The sequence below is a fragment of the Rhinopithecus bieti genome, unplaced genomic scaffold (assembly GCF_001698545.2).
Source record: "Rhinopithecus bieti isolate Rb0 unplaced genomic scaffold, ASM169854v2 scaffold_25396, whole genome shotgun sequence".
NCBI classification, from domain to species: domain Eukaryota; kingdom Metazoa; phylum Chordata; class Mammalia; order Primates; family Cercopithecidae; genus Rhinopithecus; species Rhinopithecus bieti.
The window spans coordinates 2,777,200-2,790,329 of record NW_016812016.1 but is presented as its reverse complement, the minus strand read 5'-3'; positions in this window follow the sequence as shown (position 1 = coordinate 2,790,329).

Here is a 13,130-nt window from a genome sequence, read left to right as displayed (position 1 = left end):
CCGACCTTTCTCTCTGGCTGCCCTTTACATTTTTTCCTTCATTTCAACTTTGGTGAATCTAACAATTATATGTCTTGGAGTTGCTCTTCTCGAGGAGTTTCTTTGTGGTGTTCTCTGTATTTCCTGAATTTGAATGTTGGCCTGCCTTGCTAGGTTGGGGAAGTTCTCCTGGATAATATCCTGCAGAGTGTTTTCCAACTTGCTTCCATTCTCCCCGTCACTTTCAGGTACACCAATCAGACGTAAATTTGGTCTTTTCACATAGTCCCATATTTCTTGGAGGCTTTGTTCATTTATTTTTACTCTTTATTCTCTAAACTTCTCACTTCATTTTCATTCTTTTGATCTTCAATCACTGATACCCCTTCTTCCAGTCGATCGAATCGGTTACTGAAGCTTGTGCATTTGTCACGTAGTTCTCGTGCCATGGTTTTCAGCTCTATCAGGTCATTTAAGGACTTCTCTACATTTGTTTTCCAGTTATTCATTCATCTAATCTTTTTGCAAGGTTTTTAGCATCTTTGCGATGGGTTCGAACTTCCTCCTTTAGCTCGGATAAATTTGATTGTCTGAAGCCTTCTTCTCTCAACTCGTCAAAGTCATTCTCTGTCCATCTTTGTTCTGTTGCTGGTGAGGAGCTGTGTTCCTTTGGATGGGGAGAGGCACTCTGATTTTTAGAATTTTCAACTTTTCTGCTCTGTTTTTTCCCCATCTTTGTGGTTTTATCTACCTTTGGTCTTTGATGATGGTGACGTACAGATGGGGTTTTGGTGTGGATGTCCTTTCTGTTTGTTAGTTTTCCTTCTAACAGTCAGGACCCTCAGCTGCAGGTCTGTTGGAGTTTGCTGGAGGTCCACTCCAGACCCTGTTTGCCTGGGTGTCAGCAGCAGAGGCTGCAGAAGAGTGAATATTGCTGAACAGCAAATGTTGCTGCCTGATTGTTCCTCTGGAAGCTTCATCTCATTGGATTACCCGGCTGTGTGAGGTGTCAGTCTGCCCCTACTGGGGGGTGCCTCCCAATTAGGCTACTCAGGGGTCAGGGACCCACTTGAGGAGGCAGTCTGTCCGTTCTCAGATCTCAAACACTGTGCTGGAAGAACCACTACTCTCTTCAAAGCTGTCAGACAGGGACATTTAAACCTGCAGAGGTTTCTGCTGCCTTTTGTTTGGTTGTGTACTGTCCCCAGAGGTGAAGTCTACAGAGTTAGGCAGGCCTTCTTGAGCTGCGGTGGGCTCCACCCAGTTCGAGCTTCCTGGATGCTTTGTTTACCTACTCAAGCCTCAGCAATGGTGGGTGCCCCTCCCCCAGCCTCGTTGCCACCCTGCAGTTAGATCTCAGAGTGCTGTGCTAGCAATGCGGGAGGTCGCATGGGCATGGGACCCTCTGAGTCAGGCACGGGATATAATCTCCTGGTTTGCCATTTGCTGAGACCCTTGGAAAAGCGCAGTATTAGGGTGGGAGTGACCCAATTTTCCGGGTGCTGTGCGTCATGGTTTCCCTTGGCTAGGAAAGAGAATTCCCTTACCCTTTGTGCTCCCCGGGTGAGGTGATGCCTCACCCTGCTTCAGCTCTTGCTCTGTGGGCTGCACCCACTGTCCTGCACCCACTGTCTGACATGCCCCAGTGAGATGAACCCAGTACCTCAGTTGGAAATGCAAAAATCACCCGTTTTCTGTGTCACTCATGCTGGGAGCTGTAGCCTGGAGCTGTTCCTATTCAGCCATCTTGGAACTGCTTTATATATCTTTACTTTTAAAATAATAATTTTGTTCACTTATGGTTTCATCCATCTATTCATTCAACTTATTGATTCACATAAAAATTCTTAAGCACCTGCCATACAAGTAACAACCATGAGGTTTAGAATATTTTAAACCTTCAAATTGTTTCCTACATTTTTTTAAATTTGTATGCACTAAAATTCACTTCTTTTCCCTTCTTTCTTTCTTTTTCTGTCAATGATTACATGAATTTTGACACATGTAGATTAATGTAACCACCACCTTACAAGGGATTCAGAACAATCTCATCACCCCCCAAAAGCACCTGTTAATACCCTCTGTAGTCACATTCTTTGCAAACCCCTAAGTTCTGGGAACTCCTGGTGGAGTTTTATGTTTTGAGTTTTGAGGCAGTATGAGGATACATTTTTCATTCTTCATTTATCAGCTACAAACATTCCATTTCACCTTCCTCTTCTCTGCATCTCCATCATGCTAAAGTCATTTCATTTTTTGACTGCAAAAGGCCAAGGTTTTTCTGTCCATATTAAGAAAGATATTTTCTGGTCAAAATTGCAGTGTTTCACCAGACTGACTAACTTTGTTTTCTGCACAAATGGTTTTTTTTTTTTTTTCTTCCCAGAGGTTGAGTCGCTTATGCTGCTGAGCACGGGAATTTTGACCTTTGGGTGAGGCTCACTCTGAATCTTCCCCTGTGAACAAAACAAATCCCAAGATAGAGTGGAAAAGAAATACCCAGAGCTGAATTAGGAGCAGCTGGCAGATGGGCTCTGAAATGCAAAAATACCCTTTTGAGTTTCTCAAAATTCTAGTTCTCTAAGAAAATATTTATTTTTTTCCCAGTTAATCTACACTCAATAATTTCCCCAAGTTATCTTTTGATTGGGAAGTTCTGTACCACGTTTTAGTAACACTGATAACAGTGAAGTAGGTGGTGCTTTGGAAGAAAATCAATCAACTTACATTGTTTTATGCATAACAGCAGTCGGAAAACTGTTCCTATGATTTCAGTGGTATTCTGGCTTCTCCATTAAGTGAAGGGAAACACCTAATATACTTGCCTGTGTAAGAAAGGTGAGTTTGAATTGCAAAATGGGCATTGTTGAGAACTTCCTTAGTCTTTTATTTAGTATGTCATATTACGAATGCAAAATATATTCCATAGAGAAAAGAATGAAAATCCAATCAGGCAAAAGAACATCGAGAACACCCTACTCCTTTGTCTTCAGAAGCAATCACTCTTTTTTTTTTTTTTTAACTTTTTATAATGGAAACTTTCAAATGTATACTAAAGCAGAGAAAATAGTACAATGCAATCAATGCACCTATTGCCAGCTCTACCAATTATCGACTCACATCTATTCATAGTTCATTTCTACCCCAACCCCACCCTGTACTGATTATTTTCAAGCAAATCCAAGACATCATATGATTTCATTCATAATCCCAGGGCGTATGTACCTCTAAAAGATAATGTTTTAAAAAACAAAACTATAATGACATGATCACAGCTAAAAAATGTTAATAACTCCTGTTTATCATTAAATATTCTGCCAGTATGAGCTTCTCTAATTAATCCTTTTTGGTCATAAAATATTCTTTCAGCACAAGCCTCTCTAATTAACCCTTTTTGGCCTCATTTGGGTATAAATCATTGGAAAAACTACTCTTTGTAACATCTTGGTATACATCTTTTCCCACTCTTGTCTTTCTTCTCCCTGTGTGAGTACGTATTTATGTGGGCATGTGTTCCCCTCTAGATTTCCTGCCATAGATAAACACATGTACTCATATTCATAAATTGGATTATAACTGCAATACTTTTCTGTAACATCTTTTCATAAGGGTACATGTGTTTCCCTCATTGTGTTTTCCCATGACTATTTAGAATCTCATAGGGTGGATTACTATTATTCATTTTATCATTTCCTTTTCACTGTTGATTATGAACCATCCTTCACTGCAAGTGAATAACATTTAAATTATCACTGAATGTAAGTTCAGTTACCTTTAGATATTAGCAAAGGAAATATATTGGGGAGTGAAGCAATGAGCAACGTAGAATCTGTCTCTGATGACTATTTTTGGGCCAGTGTGTTTTACTTTCAGTTAATATGCTTGAACCACATGCTCCTATAACTTTGTATATTTTTGCACTTTGTCTGACACCAAGTTACACTGCCAGGAAAGTGGCCACTGTTCATATTAATCTGTAAAGTCTGAGTTGCCGTGATAGGTTGGGTGCATGATCACAGGTAAATAGACACGATATTTGAGTCACAGTGTTTTCAGACCCTGACGAGTTCTGATGATTAAGGCCTTGTTTACATTTATGATATTCTGCATGGGTGAGACGTGTACTTTGGAGTCAGATAAACAAAGCATGAATCCTGCCTCCAGCATTTATTACTGGGTGGTTTAAAACATATTAACATCTTTAAGCTTGAAATGTCTTCACCTGCTTAAGGAAGATAATAATTGTGCCTACTCATGAGGTGGTTGTGAGGATTGAATGTGGTAATGATGCAGTTATGGGGCCTTGAATAGTGCCTGGCAAGAGCTCAGTAAATGGTAGCAGCTTTCAGTTGTAGTTAAAACCAAACTAAATGCCATATGCCAGAGACTGTGCACAGAGAGATTCCATTTATGTACAATATAACAACAAAAAAATGAATCTAAGCCATGAGAAGTCAGAATGGAAGTTATCGTCAAGAGGGCAGTGGCTAGAAGGGGGAACAAGGGACTCTTAGGGTGTTGATAATATTATTTTCCTGAATATGTGCTGGCTACTTAGTTGTATGCAGTTTCAGAAAATCCATTGAGCTGTGATTTCATTACTTATGACTATGCATCTTTATGTACTTTATGTTTCAGTGAAAAGCTAAAACTGAAAAAATATAAAACAAACAGGATAACATTAATCTTATTTGTGGTAATAAGGCACCTGGCATATAGTAACATAGAAGATAGACAGATAAACAGATAGATATAGCAATATGGGTAATACTAACCATTGTTAGCAATTTGAACTGTTTTTTAAAATTAAATTTTAGGAAAATTGAGTTGAAAATAATATTGATTCAAGTCAAACACTACATATATTTTGAATTGGTCTTGCTAAACTCTTCTCCCTCATATTTTCAAGACAACATTCCATATTTAAGTTGGAAGCAGATACTTGTTTTGCTTTCTCTGGTTTTCTCTTGGGAGAAAATATTAGGGGTGCAGCTATGGCATCACCAGCCTCATCTTGCCTGTCTGGAACAGAGCAGAGCTGCTGCTTTGAAATGAGTTATTGGGAGCCTCAGAAACCCTGAAGAGGTTTGGCCATACCCAGTAGCAAGCTCAGCTTATCAAATTGTCCCAAAGAGTAATTCTTTTCTCATAATACCTCCAAAAAGCAACAATCAATTCATGACCTTTCTTTGGGTAGTGACATTTCAAGTGCTCAGAAGAACATTTGAAGTTTGAGAAAATAGACCCAAGAAATAGGTATTTAATTTACTTGTTCTCCAACAATCACACTCATTTTGTTGAGCAGAATGAAGTGAGCTAGGCACAGCATTTCATATGGTGAAGCTTGCTGTTTGGTGCAGCTTTAACTGCCAAACTGAGGGGAGCCCTCAGGATGTGTTTGTGGAATTTCCTTTGTAGAAAAATTTCAATTCTCACTGTTGCTTGTCCTTTTGTCTCACAATCATACATGTGTACTTAAAAAGCCTAAGAGGTAAAATATTTGATAATTCCCCTTTTGAAGTGCAGTGCATACAGCATAGTCAGATTTCATAAAAGTCACCTAGTGTAGAGATTTTAACAATTAAAAACTAGTTTAAGCAGATGGGTCATAATCGGTATTTCCTAATGTGAATACGGATATGGAAAATATAATTATAAGGTTGTTAGACCCTCTCGTTTGCTGTCACAGCACACAGCTGGAAATTGCTTATTATTAGCTTGCAAATCCTACAGGAAAACACAGAATTATTTTTAGTACTCAGCAAATTTATGGTGGTAATTATGAGTATTTGCATCACTTCCGGAATGTGAGAGTCCTATGTCTTTAGTCTCCATGTTGAGAAGATAATTTTTATCACTTGTACGCCCTGCATATTGATCTCTGTGGTCACTGGGAATCAAAAGTATTTTTTGATCAAAAGAATTTTGGTAATGCAATGGGTGACAATAGTCATTTTGCAGTGTAAATGGTTTGAAAGGCTCTGCAACCATGGGTTTCTTAAATCTTGAAAACAGATAAAGTAAAAAAAGAATTGCCTTATTTTCCTATCACCAAATTTGCCAATCTACCTGCGTCTGAAGTCACACCTTCTGCCTCCTTCCCATGATGATTTGGAGGCATTCTCCTGGCTCTATTAAGAGCCAAATCCTTCTCTGGTGTCTGGGATCTTATCTGCCCTTAGCATTATTTAAGAACCACACTCCCACTCCCATACTTCATCTCCCTGGGATCATCTGTGTGCCCGCATTAGTCTACATGCCGTTACTGTGGCCTCATTTACTGCAAAAGTCCTCAGGGAATTGGCTATGTTAATGGTCTCCACTTGCTCCCCTCCCCTTTTCTCCTCAGTCTAGTCCACTGGGTTTCCAAACCCATCAGTCTTCTTTATAAGTGACACCTCCATCTACTATTTCCTCGGGCTGAGAACACTGGAGTCATTACATGCACAATCTTATAAGTTTTCTTATAAACTCAGTCTCCAAAATGCAGTGGCCAAGGGAAAACTTCCTCTTTACCCTCTGAAGGTTTGCTGAAAATCAACTGACAAAAGGCAGATTAATAGGAGAAAAAGCATTCACATTGGCTAACATTCCTGGGGAGAACCAGAGTGATTACCCTATCACACCATGTTGAACACATTGTTACGTGCTCTTCTTCTTAGGGGAAAGGGGAAGGAGAATTTTAGATGATTTGGAATTAGTAAATTATTTTTAGGGGAATTCAGTGAACTTGAAGAACACACAATGGCATAAGATAAAGTCTGTGGGGCCTGCAGAACAGACAAAGTCTGTGCAGGTGTGTTGACAGACTTCCATTTTTCTTCCTGCAACATGAGTTCAGTCAATACAAACTTAGGGAAGGGACCAGACATGATTGTTTTCTTCTTTGGCAGGTCTGGACTTTAGGCGGATAAAGGAACTTCAGAGAACAATTCCATCCTGTGCTTTGGAGAGACAGGGGATTGAGAGAGATGAGGACGGGGGCATCAGAGACACCTGAGGCTTCTTCTTCAGTTCAGAGGGCGGAAACACCGTATTATAAGATACTGGTTTCCAAGACCTGACAAGAATATATTTGTAATCCAACCACTTTTCACTGTCTTTGTTGATGGGTTCCCAACTCCATCATCAGTACACAGACGTCTACTGGTTGTCACCCAAGCCCTCCTTCTTGCTAAATCTAATGACTGTCAATTATTTGGTCTTTTTAAATTTGACCTCTCTTGTTGAAACTTTTTTTTTCCTCTCTATGCCTCTGTGACCTCCAGTTATTTCAATATGGAGAACTTAACAAAAAGAACGTTAGCTGGGTAACTGAAAGGGATATGTAGAATTATATATCCTTATATGATGAATGCGTTAACCAGGTAACTGAAAGGCGTGAAAATAGGTCTCTAAGGCGTTATGGAGGCAGTAACTGCAGGAAAGAGCCACCAGCTTGAGGGAATAAATCCAAATGACTTAAATGTAGAATTTCAGAGAAGTGTCCCTGAGGAGCTGAAATTGTGGCCTCTGAGGAGGGAGCTTGTGTATTTGAGGTCACAGGAGGGGCCTGTGGGGCTGAGATCTGGTCCTTGAAGAAGGGTACACTGGCTGTTGCTGGGTCTGCAGTTGCTGAGCTGGGGACTATGGAATTTGTTATGTGAGTATTGGAAAAACAGAAAAATGAAATAAACCGCTGGCTGGGCCCAGTAGCTCACACCTATAATCCCAGCACTCTGAGAGGCCAAGGTAGGTGGATCGCTTGAGCGTAGGAGTTTAAGACCATCCTGGGTGACATGGGGAAACCCTGTCTCTACTAAAAACACAAAAATTACCCAGGCATGATGGTGTGGACCTGTAGTCTCAGCTACTCGGGAGGCTGAGGCACAAGAATTGCTTGAACCCAGGAGGTCGAGTTTGCAGAGAGCCGCAGATCATGGCCCTGAACGCCAGCCTGGACGACACACGGCAGTACTCCGGTCCTCGAAACAAGGGGAAGAAGGGGAGGGGAGGAAGGGAGAGAGGGGGACATGCAAAAAAAAATAAAAAAAAAAAAAAAAAGAGGTTCTGCCACTGCCAGGGTGGAGAAAGGAGACTGGAGGAGACACTCATGGGAGTCTTGCCTATTCCCTCCAGCACCTCCTAGGGCAGGGAGCCGCTCACCAATCAAGAATGCCAGGTCTTAGCCCCGCCCCACAAAGCAGAGTGCAGAAGGGTGAATATATATTTATTGGATGAATTAACTAAGACCCTGGGTTTTAGTCTTTTAATAGTTTTTTTCCATTCAAAATAAATCCCTGATTTGAGTTGGCATCATGATTCATCACTGATTCAATCTTTCTTTCTTTACCTTGACTTAGTTAGTTAACCAGCGAATCAGATAATCACCTAGGAATTCACCTAGAGCTTGGTCCATGACTGTACTCAGCTAGACCCTGGGAGGCATGTCATGAGTGCCTGGTGTGCATATACTTTGCTTTCCAAGCTCTTGGCATTTTCCTTGACCTCACAACTAGGAAAAACATCAATTTGGTGGTATATCTGTAATTGAGAGTGCTTGTTTCTAAAAGTGCAGATTATATAAACATATATAAGCTTACATATTCTTGGCAAAAAATGTGCAATTAGTCACGTGGTGGAAAGATGATTTGGTGGACGGTCCCTCCGCATGACTCATGTAGTCTACCTGCTAGAATTCTACTTCTCCTATGTCTTTTGAAGGCAAATGCCATGCTGTCACCTGAAGAATCCACTGGCATTCTGTTCATGTAGGTAGCAGCCTTCCTATCTTGCTGCAGTGTGGAGAAGGAATTGGGAGAAAAGATGCATCATGCAAACCTTGAGACATCACTGAGGTTTGCAAACTGTGGTTCAAGTTCTTCACCTCTTCACATCCACAGGCGAAATATCTGTTCTGACACTGTGTTTAGTACTAAACTATTATAATCAAGTTCTGTCGGGGTTGAGAGATATTCCTTACTTAGTAGAAAATATCTCCTGGAGTTCTGACAATTGAAAACGGCCTCGGCTCTCACCTGACTTCTCCTGCAATTGCAGAAAATTCGCCAGCTGAGTTGATAGGATGTTAAGGCAAAAATGTGATTTCTTGAAGAGAGAGGAGAAGAGAAAAACAAAAAAATAAAGTGTGATATGGTCTACCGATTTGTGTCAATGCTATTCAAAAACATTTCTCAATGCATTTATCCTTTCCAAACCCAGAAGAGTACCAGTGCTATCCCCTTCCTAATTCAAGGCCTGCTCTACCTTCAATGGTCTATGTACTTTGCCTCCCTCTGGAACTAGTTCTGTGGTCTCTTTCCTTCTCAGTTATCCCTACAACTTCTTAGCTAAGAAGTCCTCTTAACAAAAGACTACATAAAGAAATGTGAAAAATGGAGAAAGTATAGGGAACACATTTAATCAGCAGATTATGTATCAAAGCTAATGTCCCTGAAGTCTCGATATTCATCCAGCCTTTTAGCATCATCGCAAGATTCGTCAGTGGAGAAATTGGGGAAAGCAATCCTGCTTTATTTTCTGCAGAGTGGCTCTGTTTGGAGCAGGAACCCATGTAGCTTGTAATTTCCTATGTAATCCTCCCAAGGCTTTCTGTTTTCTTGCAGAGAAGCCTCTGTGCTCTTCCCAGAGAACCCTAGGGCTCCAAGAAGTCTTCTGTTTGCATCCTTCATGCCATGGGGTTTTGTTTGTTTTTTTGTTTGTTTTTTGAGATGGACTTTCCCTCTGTCACCCAAGCTAGAGTGCAGTGGTGTGATCTCAGCTCACTGCAACCTCTGCCTCCTGAGTTCAAGTGATTTTCCTGCCTCAGCCTCCCGAGTAAGTGGGATTACAGGCATGTGCCACCATGCCTGGCTTTTTATATATTCTGGTAGAGACAGGGTTTCACCATGTTGGCCAGGCTGGTCTCAAACTCCAGACCTCAAGGCCAAGTGCCTTGGCCTCCCAAAGTGCTGGGATTACAGGCCTGGGCCACAACACCCAGCCTGCCATGGGTATTTTGTGATCACACTCTCCCCTCCAAACACACCTTGTGGAAGACACTTGCTCTGCCACTCTGGATTTAAAATAACCAATTAAACTTTAAAAGTTAGGAGTAATTTTCTATCTGGGTATAACCCTAAAGAGTCTTCCAAACGACTCCAAAGATTTTACCCCATAGAAATATTCTTCTAAGTGTCCCCTGCAACTTCATTAAATTTACCTGGGATACCTGTTAAAATGCAGCCCCCTGGATCTCACTGGAGACTTCTAAAACAGTTTCAGGGAGTGGGGGTCAGGTTTACATGTATTTTTTAAAAGTTCTACAGTCTATTCTTACAGAAACAAAAGTTGAAGAACCTTTGGTTTATTGTGTAGATTTTTGGCGTCATAGAAAGAAAGCAAATTATAGAGCTGGGAAAGGAAACTATTGCCAGCTTAACACTTGAGTTATCTGAGATAAAATGGAATAGCTTTTAGAAATAATTAAGCATTTATTTTCATGTGTTTTGGGGAAAAAATGAGATGTAATCTCAAACCAGTGATTCCACTGATATTACAGTTGACAATGAAACTGAAAAAAAAAATAAATGAAGTGAATCTTTAAAGAAAAACTCTAAGCAAATAAAAGTCAAAGGAATTTAAATCAGTGAAAGGGTCCTATTGTTGTTTTCAAATCCCTGTTCAGCCATTAATAAACAGGGTCACATCAGACACACACGTTTCTTCATGTTCCCTTTCTTGGGTGGTGTACCCACAGAGAGCCCTGGGACCCATGCCGGGGATGGTTACCACCTTCCTGTCGGTCACAGCAGCTTCCCAGCAATGCTCCAGGAGCATGGGGCTGGCTGCTTATAAAATCATGACATTATTGTCTTCTGTGTCCACTTCCACTTTCCTCCTCATCCCTATTTTTCCCTACAATGTCCCATCTCCCCCTGACCTGTCCATGCCAGTGACTATAACCTTCATAGTCCTCTAGCTTGACAGAAAGGAATAGCCATCTTTATGGATTTCTCCAACAGATGGGCTGGTTGGCACCAGTCTTTCCAGGGTGGAGCTGACTAATCAGATACACATAATGACACTGATGTGCCAGTCTAGGAACTACACTGTTATGGTCCAACTTCCAGTGACACAGTAGTTGCAGCAGACATGGTCAGTGGGTCAGTGGGCCCCCTACCCACTTTGATCTCTCCGTCTGCTCCATCTGACTTCCAGCCACCACTATCTGTGCTGGAGGATTCTTTTTTTTTGTTTTTTTTTAGGTGGAGTCTCGCTCTGTCACCCAGGCTGGAGTGCAGTGGTGTGATATCAGCTCACTGCAACCTCTGCCTCCTGGGTCCAAGCAATTCTCTGCCTCAGCCTCCTGAGTAGCTGGGATTACAGGCACGCAGCATCGTGCCCAGACAATTTTTTGTATTTTTAGTAGAGACAGGATTTCACCATGCTGGCCAGACTGGTCTCAAGCTCTTGACCTCGTGATCCACCCACCTCATACTCCCAAAGTGCTGGGATTGTAGGCGCGAGCCACTGCACCCGGCCTGGGGGGTTCTTTTTACTAAGTGCAGAAAGCCTTGAAGCCCCCAGTGCTCAGGAATTAACTCCCCTAGAAGCATCACTCATCCAGTGACTCTCTGAAGATGGCTCTCTCCCCCAGGGATGGGATCATTCTGTGGCCTGGAGTTGCACCTTTTCCAAGAGCTTTCCAGTAGGATTAAGCTCCAGTTGCCCCCTGAATCATCTGTCTTAATAGCAGACACTTTGTTGGTTGCCTTCTTTTCCCTATTTCACTGCCTCATTTTTTCTTTTAATTGGGACTACCTCAAAAATAAACTACTTCCTGGGACTACCTCAAAAATAAACTACTTCCTGGGACTACCTCAAAAATAAACTACTAGTCCTGAATTTTTATCTCAGGGTCTGCTTCTGGGAGAACCCATAACCAAAACATGTCACACTATCAACAGAAACATCATGGTGCTGCAATGCCTTTCCTTTACTGTTCACCAAAGTGAGAATATGGGATTACACATCCAATTCAAGTAAAGAGCTAGAGTATCTTTCTGATTGGGGAAGGACAAAGTTTGTAACAGATGAAAGCTCTTAGCACCCTCCTAGCCACCCTCCAGCTGTGCCCCATATGGTTGTTAATTGAATGTCAGTTATGGCTTTTCCCTACTGATACCCTAAAATGCCCTTGTTCATCATCTATTTGATTTGTTAATCCAGCTAAGCCCATGGTTCCCAAACATTAACACATGTTGAGATCCACTGAAGGACTTGTTAAGGCCACACATTATTGGGTCACGTCACCCCCAGCAACTCTGATACAGTAGGTCTGGTGTGGGGCCTTAGGATTTCCATTTCTAGCAGGTTCCCAAGTGATGCTAATACTGCTGGCCCAGGGACCACACTGAGAACTGCTGGTTTGAGCCTGTGTTCACCATAATCTCTTGAAACATGAAGCCTGGTGTTTGCCTCTGAGATAAAGCATTAATTGATTTTTCTTTTCAAGTTGTATCTATTGGTTTTGATTAGGTAATTTATTTACCTGGTTTAAAAGTCAGAGCATATAAAACAATAGATGGATTCTTTCTTAACGTGATAAAACACACTGATCTCAATATAAAAGCCAGCCTCATGCTGACCAGGGAAACACTGGAACATTTGCACAGAAGGAATACAACAAAGATACTTATTATGTCTACCTAATTTATTATTATTCTGGAGGTATTCTTTATGAATAATATAGAGAAGGAAAGCCCAGGAGAAGCAAAAGAAAAAAAAAATGCTATTTGTACAATAAAAATGTTCAATAACATGGCTGTATACAATATTAATGTGAAAATATCAGTAAATTTTCTGTACAAGTAATAAACAAAGAGAATATATAGTGCAAACAGAAGCCCCATTTTTTAAAATATATAATATACCAAAGATAAAGTGTATTTTAAAAATTTGTGAGAGCTACATAAAAAATCTCAAAAATATCCTGAAGTTTACAAAGAGAGACTTGAACCAATGAAAGAGACAATGTTCTTGAGTGGCAAGACTCAACTTCATACATGTTGCTTTCCTTTAAATAAGAAATAAATTCAATATGATTGCAATAAAATACGTATTAGTCCATTTTAACACTGTTGATAAAAACATACCTGAGACTGTGAAGA